The following is a 10,495-nucleotide window of genomic DNA, read 5'->3' as shown; positions in this document are numbered from 1 at the left end:
GCTTCAGGAACATCACTGTACTTAGGATCTTGCCAGTGGGTCCGAGCCCAAGTCTGATAAAGCCTCTCTCTGGATGCAGCTGCCGGTCTTGCAGGAAATACAGAGAACAGGGAAATGTTGAATTCTATTGCGAATGTGCACTAAGCAAATCCAGGAGCTGGGATACCAGGTCAAATGCTTCAGGTTTTTCCAACAGATAAACTGAGAGGAAAAGAAAGGAATGGAGGAGAGGCTGGTAGATTAAAGTATTAAATGATATTTGTTTGGGAGAATTTGTTCTTTAAGTTCAGAATTATGGACTTTAGAGGAGGAAAAGATACCTATTTGGGCTTCAGAGATGGGTCAGTGGTTAAAAGCACTTACTTTTAAAGGCCTGATTCCCTGGGTTCAATCCCCTAGTAGTCACATAAAGCCAGATACACAGAGTGGAGCGGCATCTGGAGTTCGTTTACATGGGCAGAAGGCTCTTGTGTATCCATTCTCTCTCTCCCTCACCCTCTTGCTCTCTTTCTTTCTCTGTCTGACTCCCATAAATAAAATATTTTTTAAAAAAGATATTTTCAGCCAGGCGTGGTGAAACATGCCTTTAATTCCAGCACTCAGGAGGCAGAGGTAGGAGGATCACCATGAGTTCGAGGTCACCCTGAGACTACATAGTGAATTCCAGGTCAGCAGGCTAGGGTGAGACCCTACCTCAAAAAACCAAAACAAAACAAAAAAAGATATTTGCTACTTATGGGTGGGTTTCTTTCAGGGTAGGGTCTCACTGTTGCCCAGGCTGACCTGGAGCTCACTCCATAGCCCCATGCTTGCCTCCAGTTCCAGTGATCCTCCTCACTCAGATTCTTGAGTGCTAGGATTAACAGGTCCAACACCATGTCCGCTTTTAAAAGATATTTTTAAAAAATATTTTTATCTATTTATTTGAGAGGCAAAGACAGAGAGCAAGTTAATATGTGTGCATGGGGCCTCCTGCTGCTGCAAACAATCTCCAGATACATACTCCACCTTGTAGATCTGGCCTGGGTACTGGGGAAGGGAAGCCAGGTTAACACACTTTGCAAGCAAGTGCCTTTAACCACTAAACAATCTCTGTAGTCCCTAATCAACTTTTTTTAAAAATATTTTTTATTTATTTATTTGAGAGCGACAGACACAGAGAGAAAGACAGATAGAGGGAGAGAGAGAGAATGGGCGCGCCAGGGCTTCCAGCCTCTGCAAACGAACTCCAGACGCATGTGCCCCCTTGTGCATCTGGCTAACGTGGGACCTGGGAACCAAGCCTCGAACCGGGGTCCTTAGGCTTCACAGGCAAGCGCTTAACCGCTAAGCCATCTCTCCAGCCCCCTAGTCAACTTTTTAAATGAGTAAGATGAAAATACAGTGTCGGGCTGGGTCCCACCCAAGTGCACCAGTGCACCTAGATTTATTTGTTTTTTCTTTTTTCTTTTTTTTGAGGTAGGGTCTCACTCTAGCCCAGGCTGGTCTGGAATTAACTATGTAATCTCAGGGTGGCCTCGAACTCACAGCGATCCTCCTATCTCTGCCTCCCATATACTGGGATTAAAGGCGTGAGCATGCCATGCCAGCAAGACTACTTTTTAAGGAATAGGGTCAGGATCACAGCAGGGCATGTAGAGGGTCTTCTGGGTCAGCTTGCACAGATCCACTTCTTTAAAAATTTTTTTTTTTTTTATGAGAGAGAGAGAAGTGGTATGCCAGGGCCTCCAGACACTGCAATCAAACTCCAGACATGTGCACCACCTTGTGCACATGTGAAACCTTGCGTGCTTGTATTGCCTTGTGCATCTGTCTTAAATGGGATCTGGAGAGTCAAACATGGGTCCTTAGGCTTTGCAGGCAAGCACCTTAATCACTAAACCATTTCTCCAGTCTGAGTTCTAATTCTTTTTTTAAATTTTTTTTTGTTCGTTTTTATTTATTTATTTGAGAGTGACAGAGAGAAAGAGGCAGATAGAGAGACAGAGAGAGAGAATGGGCATGCCAGGGCTTCCAGCCACTGCAATGAACTCCAGACACGTGCACCCCCTTGTGCATCTGGCTAATGTGGGTCCTGGGGAATAAAGCCTCGAACTGGGCTCCTTAGGCTTCACAGGTGAGAGCTTAACCACTAAGCCATGTCTCCAGCCCCTGAGTTCTAATTCTTTTTTTTTTTCATAAAAAATATTGTATTTAATTTTTTTTTGAGGCAAGCCCAACAGACTGCCTTTGTTTTTTCTCAACCAAGTTCTAATTCTTGACCTGGATTCTAAGAACTTACAAGAACTCATTAGATTGCCTATGTGTAGAAAGCTTTCTATATCTGTGTATGAGTTCACAATGAAAGGTTAAACAAAAGCCAAAAATATGTGAAATTATGTGTTAATTAAAATTTTTTTAAAAATACATTTTTTAAAAAATTTATTTCAGAGAGAGAAATAGGCAGGGAGAGAGAGAGAACTAGAGACAGAATGGGCACACCAGGGCCTCCATCCACTGTAAACAAACTCCAGATGCATGTGCCCCCTTGTGCATCTGACTTACGTGGGTCCTGAGGAATTGAACCTGAGTCCATTGACTTTGTAGGCAAATGCCTTAACCACTGTTTGGTTCAGGTTGGAGAGATGGCTCAATGGTTAAAGGAGTTTATCTGAAATTTATCTATTTACTTGCATATGTATGTGGGGTTGGGTATGCCAAGGCCCCTCACTGCAAATGAAGACTAGACTCTTGTGCCACCATTTGCATATTGTTTATGTGTGTGGCTGGGAAATTGAACCTGAGAGGACAGGCTTTGCTAGCAAGTGCTTTTAACTGCTGAGCCATCTTCCCAGTCTTCCTAATTAAAATTGTTTTAAATGTTTAAAGAGATGGAAATGCTAACTATTATGATGTGATCACCACACAGTGTAAACATATCAAATTATCACACTGTACCTTATAAATATATACATTAATAATGAACAATAAAAAGTGTATATGATGATTTCATTTCACAAAATTTCAAACCAGACAAAGCTGAGCCATCCATGCATATTCTAGGTGGACATTAACAACATTTAGGTAGGTCTGGTTGTTGGAGGGAAGCAAAGGTGTGTCTTGATCACCTTCTGTGGGTTTTTTATGTTTGTTTGTTTTTCCGAGATAGGGTCTCATTCTAGCTCAGGCTGACCTGGAATTCACCATGTAGTCTCAGGGTGGCCTTGAACTCACGGTGGTCCTCCTACCTCTGCTTCCCAAGTGCTTGGATGAAAGGCATGTGCCACCATGCCCAGCTACCTTCTGCTTTTTATCTAGTTGTTGGCCACATAGATGAATTCACTTTGTGACCGCAGATGAGAGAAAATTCATCCACTATGTGTTAATAACACCATTACTCAGGATGCTCGGTGTAGCCTAACCGAATTTGAAGTCCCCTGAATGAATTGGGGACCTTTTCACTGGTTTTAGATGATCCTGAGATTCCCTCATCTGGATCCTAATGTGCTGTGAGCAACAAAGCCACCCACTTCAGGCTTTCTCTTCAAATCCAGCTGCCAAAAGGAAAGAAAATGGGGAACCATTAGGTGTCTTCCAAAAACAAAAGGCACACCATCTAAATTAGTGCATCAGGACAGAGTGAAAAGTAGGAGGAGGTATCGATGGAGGTTTGTGGATTTCCTGGTGGTGATTTTTCTGACGTAAAGTAACTGAACTTATGACAGTGATGAAGTGTCTATTTGTTTGTTTGTTTATTTATTTATTTATTTATTTATGGTTTGCTGTGTAGCTTTCTCAGAGCCTGAGTGGATGCAGGGACGAAGTTTAGACTCAAGAGCATCTGGGAATGAATATTTAGCCATCCTCAATTATTTTTGTTTGCAAATACACATTACTTCAAGTAGCCTCTAGTTTGACGATGAGGCTTTAAAAAATATATATATATTTGAGCCAAGCATGGTGGCACATGTCTTTAATCCCAGCACTTGGGAGGCAGAGGTAGGAGGATTGCTATGAGTTCGAGGCCACCCTGAAACTACCTAGTGAATTCTAGGTCAGCCTGGGCTACAGTGAGACCCTACCTCAAAAAAACAAAACAAAAACAAATATATATATATATATATATATATATATATAGAGAGAGAGAGAGAGAGAGAGAGAGAGAGGGAGAGAGAGAAGAGAAAGAGGGAGAGAGAGAGGCAGATATAGAGATTGGGCATGCCAGGGCCTCCAGCCACTGCAAATGAACTCCAGACGCCTGTATCTGGACCTTGTGCATCTGGCTTGTGTGGGTACTGGAGAATCAAATCTGGCTTCGCAGGCAAACACCTTAACTGCTACGCCATCTCTCCAGCCTGGGAATTTTAAATATTTTATTTTTATTTATTTATTTTTTAGAGAGAGAGAGAGAAAATGGGCATGCCAGGGCCAGGGCCTCCAGCCACTGCAAATGAGCTCCAGATGCATGTGCCACCTTGTGCATCAGGCTTATGTGGGTACTGGTGAATTGAACCTGGGTCCGTAGGCTTCACAGGCAAATACCTATAACCACTAAGCAATCTCTCCAGTCCAAGAAAAGTTATTTGATAGCACTTCTCTGGTATAGTTTGAATCTGAAATGTTCCCAAAGGCTTATGTGATAAGGGCTTGATACCCATCTTGGCACATCACAAAAGTTCAATTTTATTTGTTTGTTTATTTATTATTATTGTTATTGGTTTTTCAAGGTAAGGTCTCACTCTAGTCCGGGCTGACCTGGAATTCACTATGTCATCTCAGGGTGGCCTTGGACTCATGGCAATCCTCCTATGTCTGCCTTTTGAGTACTGGGATTAAAAGCATGCGCCACCACACCCAGTGCATCTGGCTTTTTAACATGAGTACTGGGGAGTTGAACCTGGGTCCTTTGGGTTTTCCAACAAGTGCCTTAACCTCTAAGCCCTTAATATGTTTATTTATTTGCAAGGAGGGTGAAAGAGAAAGAGAGAGCACGCGCTTCCGGGCCTTCTGCCACTGCAAACTAACTTCAGATACATACACCACTCTGTGCATCTGGCTTAATGTGAGTTCTGGGGACTTGAACCCAAGTGGTCAAGTTTTATAAGCAAGCACTTTTAACCACTGAGCTATCTTCTCAGCCCTAAATTTTTATTTAATTAGTTTATTTATTTGAGAGAAAAAGGCAGATGTATATAGAGAAAATGGGCGTACCAGGTGCTCTAGCCACTGCAAATGAACTCCAGATGAATGTGCCACCTTGTACATCTGACTTTACTTGGGTCCTGGGGAATTGAACCTGAGTCTTTCGGTTTTGCTGGCAGTGCCTTAACTGCAAAGCCATCTCTCCAGCACCCCTAGCCCTGAATTTTTATTTCATGAAATTTTACTCTGATTTTTTTTGTGGCTGTTGTTGTCTTCAAGATAAATTCTCATTCTAGTCTAGACTGACCTGTAACACGCTCTGTAACCCAGATTGGTCTCAGACTCATGGCAATCCTCCTACCTTAGACTCCTGACTTCTGGGATTAAAGATGTGTGCTGCCTGGCTTTTTCACCCTGATTTTTTTGTTTTGGTTTGGGTTTTTGAGGTAGGGTCTCACTCTAGCTCAGGCTGACCTGGAACTCACTCTGTAGTTCCAGGCTGGCCTTAGAACTCACAGCAATCCCCCTACCTCTGCCTCCTGAGTGTTGGGATTAAAGGCTTTACCCTGCTTTAAAAAAAAATATATATATTATTTATTTATTAGAGAGAGAGAGAGAATGGGCATACCAGGGCCTTCAGCTATTGTAAACAAACTCCAGACACATGTGCCACCTTGTGCATATGGCTTATGTGGATCCTTGAGATTTGAACTTGGTCCATTGGCTTTGCAGGCAAGCACCTTAGTGCTAAATCATCTCTCCAGCCCTTCACCCTGATTTTTAAAGATGAAAGATTTTTTAAAAATTCAAAAAAGGGAGAGTAAACAGAAATGCGTGATGCCAAATTCTAGGCAGTGTGATCCTCTACCTCTGTTTTCCTTAAAAATAACACCTAACTTCCATGTTGAGTATTAATGATTTTATGAAGTAGTTTCTCTTTGGAGGGAACAGATAAAGACACTGAGTACTTTCTTCAAAGATGGTACAAGATAAAAACAGAGGCTGCTCACAGGGGACAGCCAGTATATGGATTATGTAATTCACTTTAAAATGCAAGTTAAAATGAGATATCATTCCTCCACAATCGCACTGGAAATTTAATTAGTATTTGAAGCAAAAATGAGTCAAAAGATGATAGAGTGATAGTTTGAAAAGTCTGAGGAAATTGTTTTTCACCTAGATGTTACAGTCAGCAGTAACCAGTCAAGTACAAAACAGAATAAATATATTTTCATATTGTAAAAAAATTTCAAAAATTTTACCTTTCACACATCTTGTCCTAGGAAACAACTGGGGGGGGGGGAGCTTCTTAAAAAAAAAAAAACAAAACTGAACATCAGGGCTGGAGAAATGGCTTAGTGGTTAAGTACTTGCCTGTGAAGCCTAAGGATCCCAGTTCAAGGCTCGATTCCCCAGGACCTACCTTAGCCAGAATCACAAGGGAGTGCACGGGTCTGGAGTTCATTTGCAGTGGCTGGAGGCCCTGGTGCGCCCATTCTCTTTCTCTGTCTGTCGCTCTCAAATCAATAAAATTAAAAAAATAAACAACTGAACATAAAGCATGCAGAAAAAAAGAAATAAATTTCAAAAAGAACAGCCAAGGTAGAAGAGTTGAAGAGAAATGGGAATCTCTAGGACAGGAAATAGGCAACAGGTCAGAAAACAACCAGTCCATCAGGGCTGGGGAGGTGACTACGCGTAAAGCCAGATACATATGGCGCATGTGTCTGGAGTTTACTTGCAGCTGTAAGAGTCCCTGGCATGTTCATGGAGGAGAAATGAGAGAAAAGCTAGCTTCTTTCTGGCAGTTAGTTAAGGACAGAAGCCCAAAGAGGGAAGGAGATGTCATTCTGTCCATCTTGGTCAAAACTGATCCTCTCTCCCCAAGATGATTTTTTGAGGTGGGGTCTCACTCTAGCTCAGGCTGACCTGGGATCACTATGGAGTCTCAGGGTGGCCGTGAACTCACGGTGATCCTCCTACCTCTGCCTCCCCAGTGTGGGGTTAAAGACGTGCGCCACCATGCCGGGCTTCCCTGACATTTCTGCTGCAGCTACCAGAGAAAATGCTCCTTTTCTCTAGAATCGTGAATTATTAAAACTACCTAAGCTGGCAGTTGGCAGTGACCATTTTTGCTACTTTGTGGCGGCGGCTTGCCCAAGAAGAAAACATGCACAGAGGAGCGCAGAGCTGGGGGCTAGCTGCAGACATCACCCGCGCCCAGGAATTGAGACACAGCATTAGAAAAGTGAATGCTAGCTCTGCGTTTTATGGCAAAGCTACTAAGTGATACAATAAAGGCTACTGCAGAAGAATAATGGCATGGGATTTTTTTTTCCTAAAATATTTAGGTAAAAGCCATGTGTGGTAGCCCACATCTGTGATCCTAGCACTTGAGAGACACAGGCAAGTGGATGCCACCAGTTCAAGGCCATCCTGGTCTCTACATAGCAATATGCAGACCAGATGGGTCGACATAGCAAGACCCTGTCTCAAATAATGAAATAAAATAAAATAAACAATGTTAAATTTAAAAGAAGAGGATTCTGTGTTGGGTAGATGGCTCAGTGGTTAAAGGCTTCTGCTTGCAACCCCTGCTGCTGTGTTCAGAAGTTCATTTGCAGGGGCAAGAAGCCCATTGTGGTGGTTTGATTCAGGTGTCCCCATAAACTTGGGTGTTCTGAATGCTAGGTTTCCAGCTGAGGAAGATTTAGGGATTAACGCCTCCTGGATGCAGTGTGTTGTTGGGGGTGGGCTTATGGGTGTTATAGCCAGTGCCCCCTTGCCAGTGTTTGGCACACTGTCCTATTCTGTTGTCCACCTGATGTTGGCCAGGGGGTAATGTCCACCTTCTGCTCATGCCATTGTTTTCCTCTGCCATCATGGAGCTTCTGCCTCGAGGCTGTAAGCCAAAATAAACCTCTTTTTCCCACAAGCTGCTCTTGGTTGGGATAGCCAGTATATGCCAGCAATGCGAACCTGGCTACAACACCCATACTTTCTCACTTTCTCTCTCTCTCTCTCTCTCCTCACAAATACATAAAGTATGTTTTTTTCAATTTTTTTTATTAACAACTTCCATGATTATAAAAAATATCCCATGGTAATCCTCCCTTCCTCCCCCCACTTTCCCCTTTGAAACTCCATTCTCCATCGTATCCCCTTCCCATCTCAATCAGTCTCTCTCATAAAGTATATTTAAAAAATTTTTTAATATTTTTATTTATTTATTTGAGAGTGACAGACAGAGAAACAGGCAGATAGAGGGAGAGAGAGAGAGAATGGGTGCACCAGGGCCTCCAGCCACTGCAGAGGAACTCCAGATGCGTGCACCCTCTTGTGCATCTGGCTAACATGGGTCCTGGGGAATTGAGCCTCGAACTGGGGTCCTTAGGCTTCATAGGCAAGTGCTTAACCGCTAAGCCATCTCTCCAGCCCATCATAAAGTATATTTTTAAAGTAGAATCTGGGGCTGGAGAGAGAGCTCAGCTGGTAAAGCGCTTGCTGTACAGAGGATCTAAACCTGGATCTGCAGCACCTCACGGATGCCGTGTCTGCTGTTGTGCATCTGTAAGTCCAGTGCTCAGGAGGCAGAGACAGGAGGGTCCCTGAGGCGAGCTGAGGAGCCAACTTAGCTGAATCTATGAGCTCTGGATCCATGAGAGAACCTGCCTCAGCAAATAAGGTTAAGAGCAGTCGAAGGGAACACTGACATCTACTTTTGGTCTCCATATGTATGCACACACACATATATATATATATATATATATATGCACACATATACAGGTGTACACACACATATGGACATGCTTACACACAAGATGCACACACGCATACACATGCAAAAAAGTAGAATCAAATAGATGTATTAAACAGTCCCACTGGGCTGGACAGATGTCCAAGTGGTTAAGGCGTGTTCCTGCAGAGCTGAAGAACCCAGGTTCGATTCCCCAGGACCCATGTAAGCCAGATGCACAAGGTGACACATGTGTCAGGAGTTCATTTGCAGCAGCTAGAGGCCCTGGCACACCCATTTTCTCTCTCTATATATATCTGCCCCACTCTAATAAATAAAATTTAAAAAGCTATTTTAAGGTAACCTTAGAAAAAAAAAAAACAATCCTACTACTACTGCAGAGGAGTGCTCAGCACTGAAACATCTCTATCCCACCTTCCAAGGCTCAGGATCCATTGTGGAAGAGGTGGCGGAAAGAATGTCAGAGCCAAAGGAAGGGTAGGACTCCTTACAACGTGCTCCTCCAGACATAAAATGGCCTGGATATCCAAGACCTCACAGTGCCTGACACTACCTACACAAGACCATCATAAGAGGAGGAAAAGATCATGACATCAAGATAAAAGAGAGACTGATTGAGAGAGGGAGGGGATATGATGGAGAATGGAGTTTCAAAGGGGAACATGGGGGGGGGAGGGAATTACCATGGGATATTGTTTACAATCATTGAAGTTGTTAATAAAAGAATAAATAAATAAAGTGGAAAAATTTTTTAAAAGAAATGTGGAACACTCACATCAGCAGCACATATACTAAAATTGAACAATATATAGAAGATAAGCATGGCTGCTGTGAAAGTATGACGCAAATCTGTGAAGCATTACATTTCTTTTAATGAAGTCACCTCAAGGTTTTCAAAGCCATGCCTATGTCCATATACTATTGGAAGTTGTCCACAACATACATCAAAACTAGAGAGTATTTCAAGAATAAAAAAGTGGGATTCATGAAATTATTCTTTCAAAGTATGGTGTTAAGTGATCCTCATATTAAAGTGCACACTGGAAACTGTACATGGGGTTTTGTGTGTGTGTGTATGTGGTACACATGTGCATATGCATGGGGAGGCCAGAGGGTAACCACAGATTGGTTCCTCAGGTACTGTCCACTTTTTTGAGTCTTTCGTTGGCCTGGAACTCACTAAGAAGGTTACACTGGCTGGTCAGGTAGCCCGAAGGATCCTCTTGTCTCTGACTGGGCCCACCCCTCATCACTGGGATTTAAGTGTGTGCCACTAAGCCCAGTTTTTACAATTTTTTAAAAAAAGTTTAGGGCTGGAGAGATGGCTTAGGGGTTAAGCGCTTGCCTGGGAAGCCTAAGGACCCTGGTTCGAGGGCCAGTTCCCCAGGTCCCACGTTAGCCAGATGCACAAGGGGGCGCACACGTCTGGAGTTCGTTTGCAGAGGCTGGAAGCCCTGGCGCGCCCATTCGCTCTCTCTCCCTCTATCTGTCTTTCTCTCTGTGTCTGTCACTCTCAAATAAATAAATAAATAATTTTAAAAAAAGATTAAAAAAAAGTTTATTTGTTTATTTATTTGAAAGAGAAAGAAGCAGATAGAGAATGGGCAAGGCAGGGCG

The 10,495-nt window shown here is 43.0% G+C and overlaps 1 non-coding gene across 1 annotated transcript; it reads left to right on the top strand.

The window, feature by feature from the left end:
• The first annotated feature begins 9,645 nt into the window (after positions 1 to 9,645).
• LOC123458359 lies at positions 9,646 to 9,749 on the top strand. The gene has a single exon (XR_006635626.1). It is a non-coding gene; the product is annotated as a U6 spliceosomal RNA (small nuclear RNA).
• The last annotated feature ends 746 nt before the right edge of the window (positions 9,750 to 10,495 follow it).

Source organism: Jaculus jaculus, chromosome 1 (assembly GCF_020740685.1).
Source record: "Jaculus jaculus isolate mJacJac1 chromosome 1, mJacJac1.mat.Y.cur, whole genome shotgun sequence".
In the NCBI taxonomy this organism is placed as follows: Eukaryota; Metazoa; Chordata; class Mammalia; order Rodentia; family Dipodidae; genus Jaculus; species Jaculus jaculus.
The sequence above is the reverse complement of the archived record's forward strand: the minus strand, read 5'-3'. Positions and strand labels throughout refer to the sequence as shown.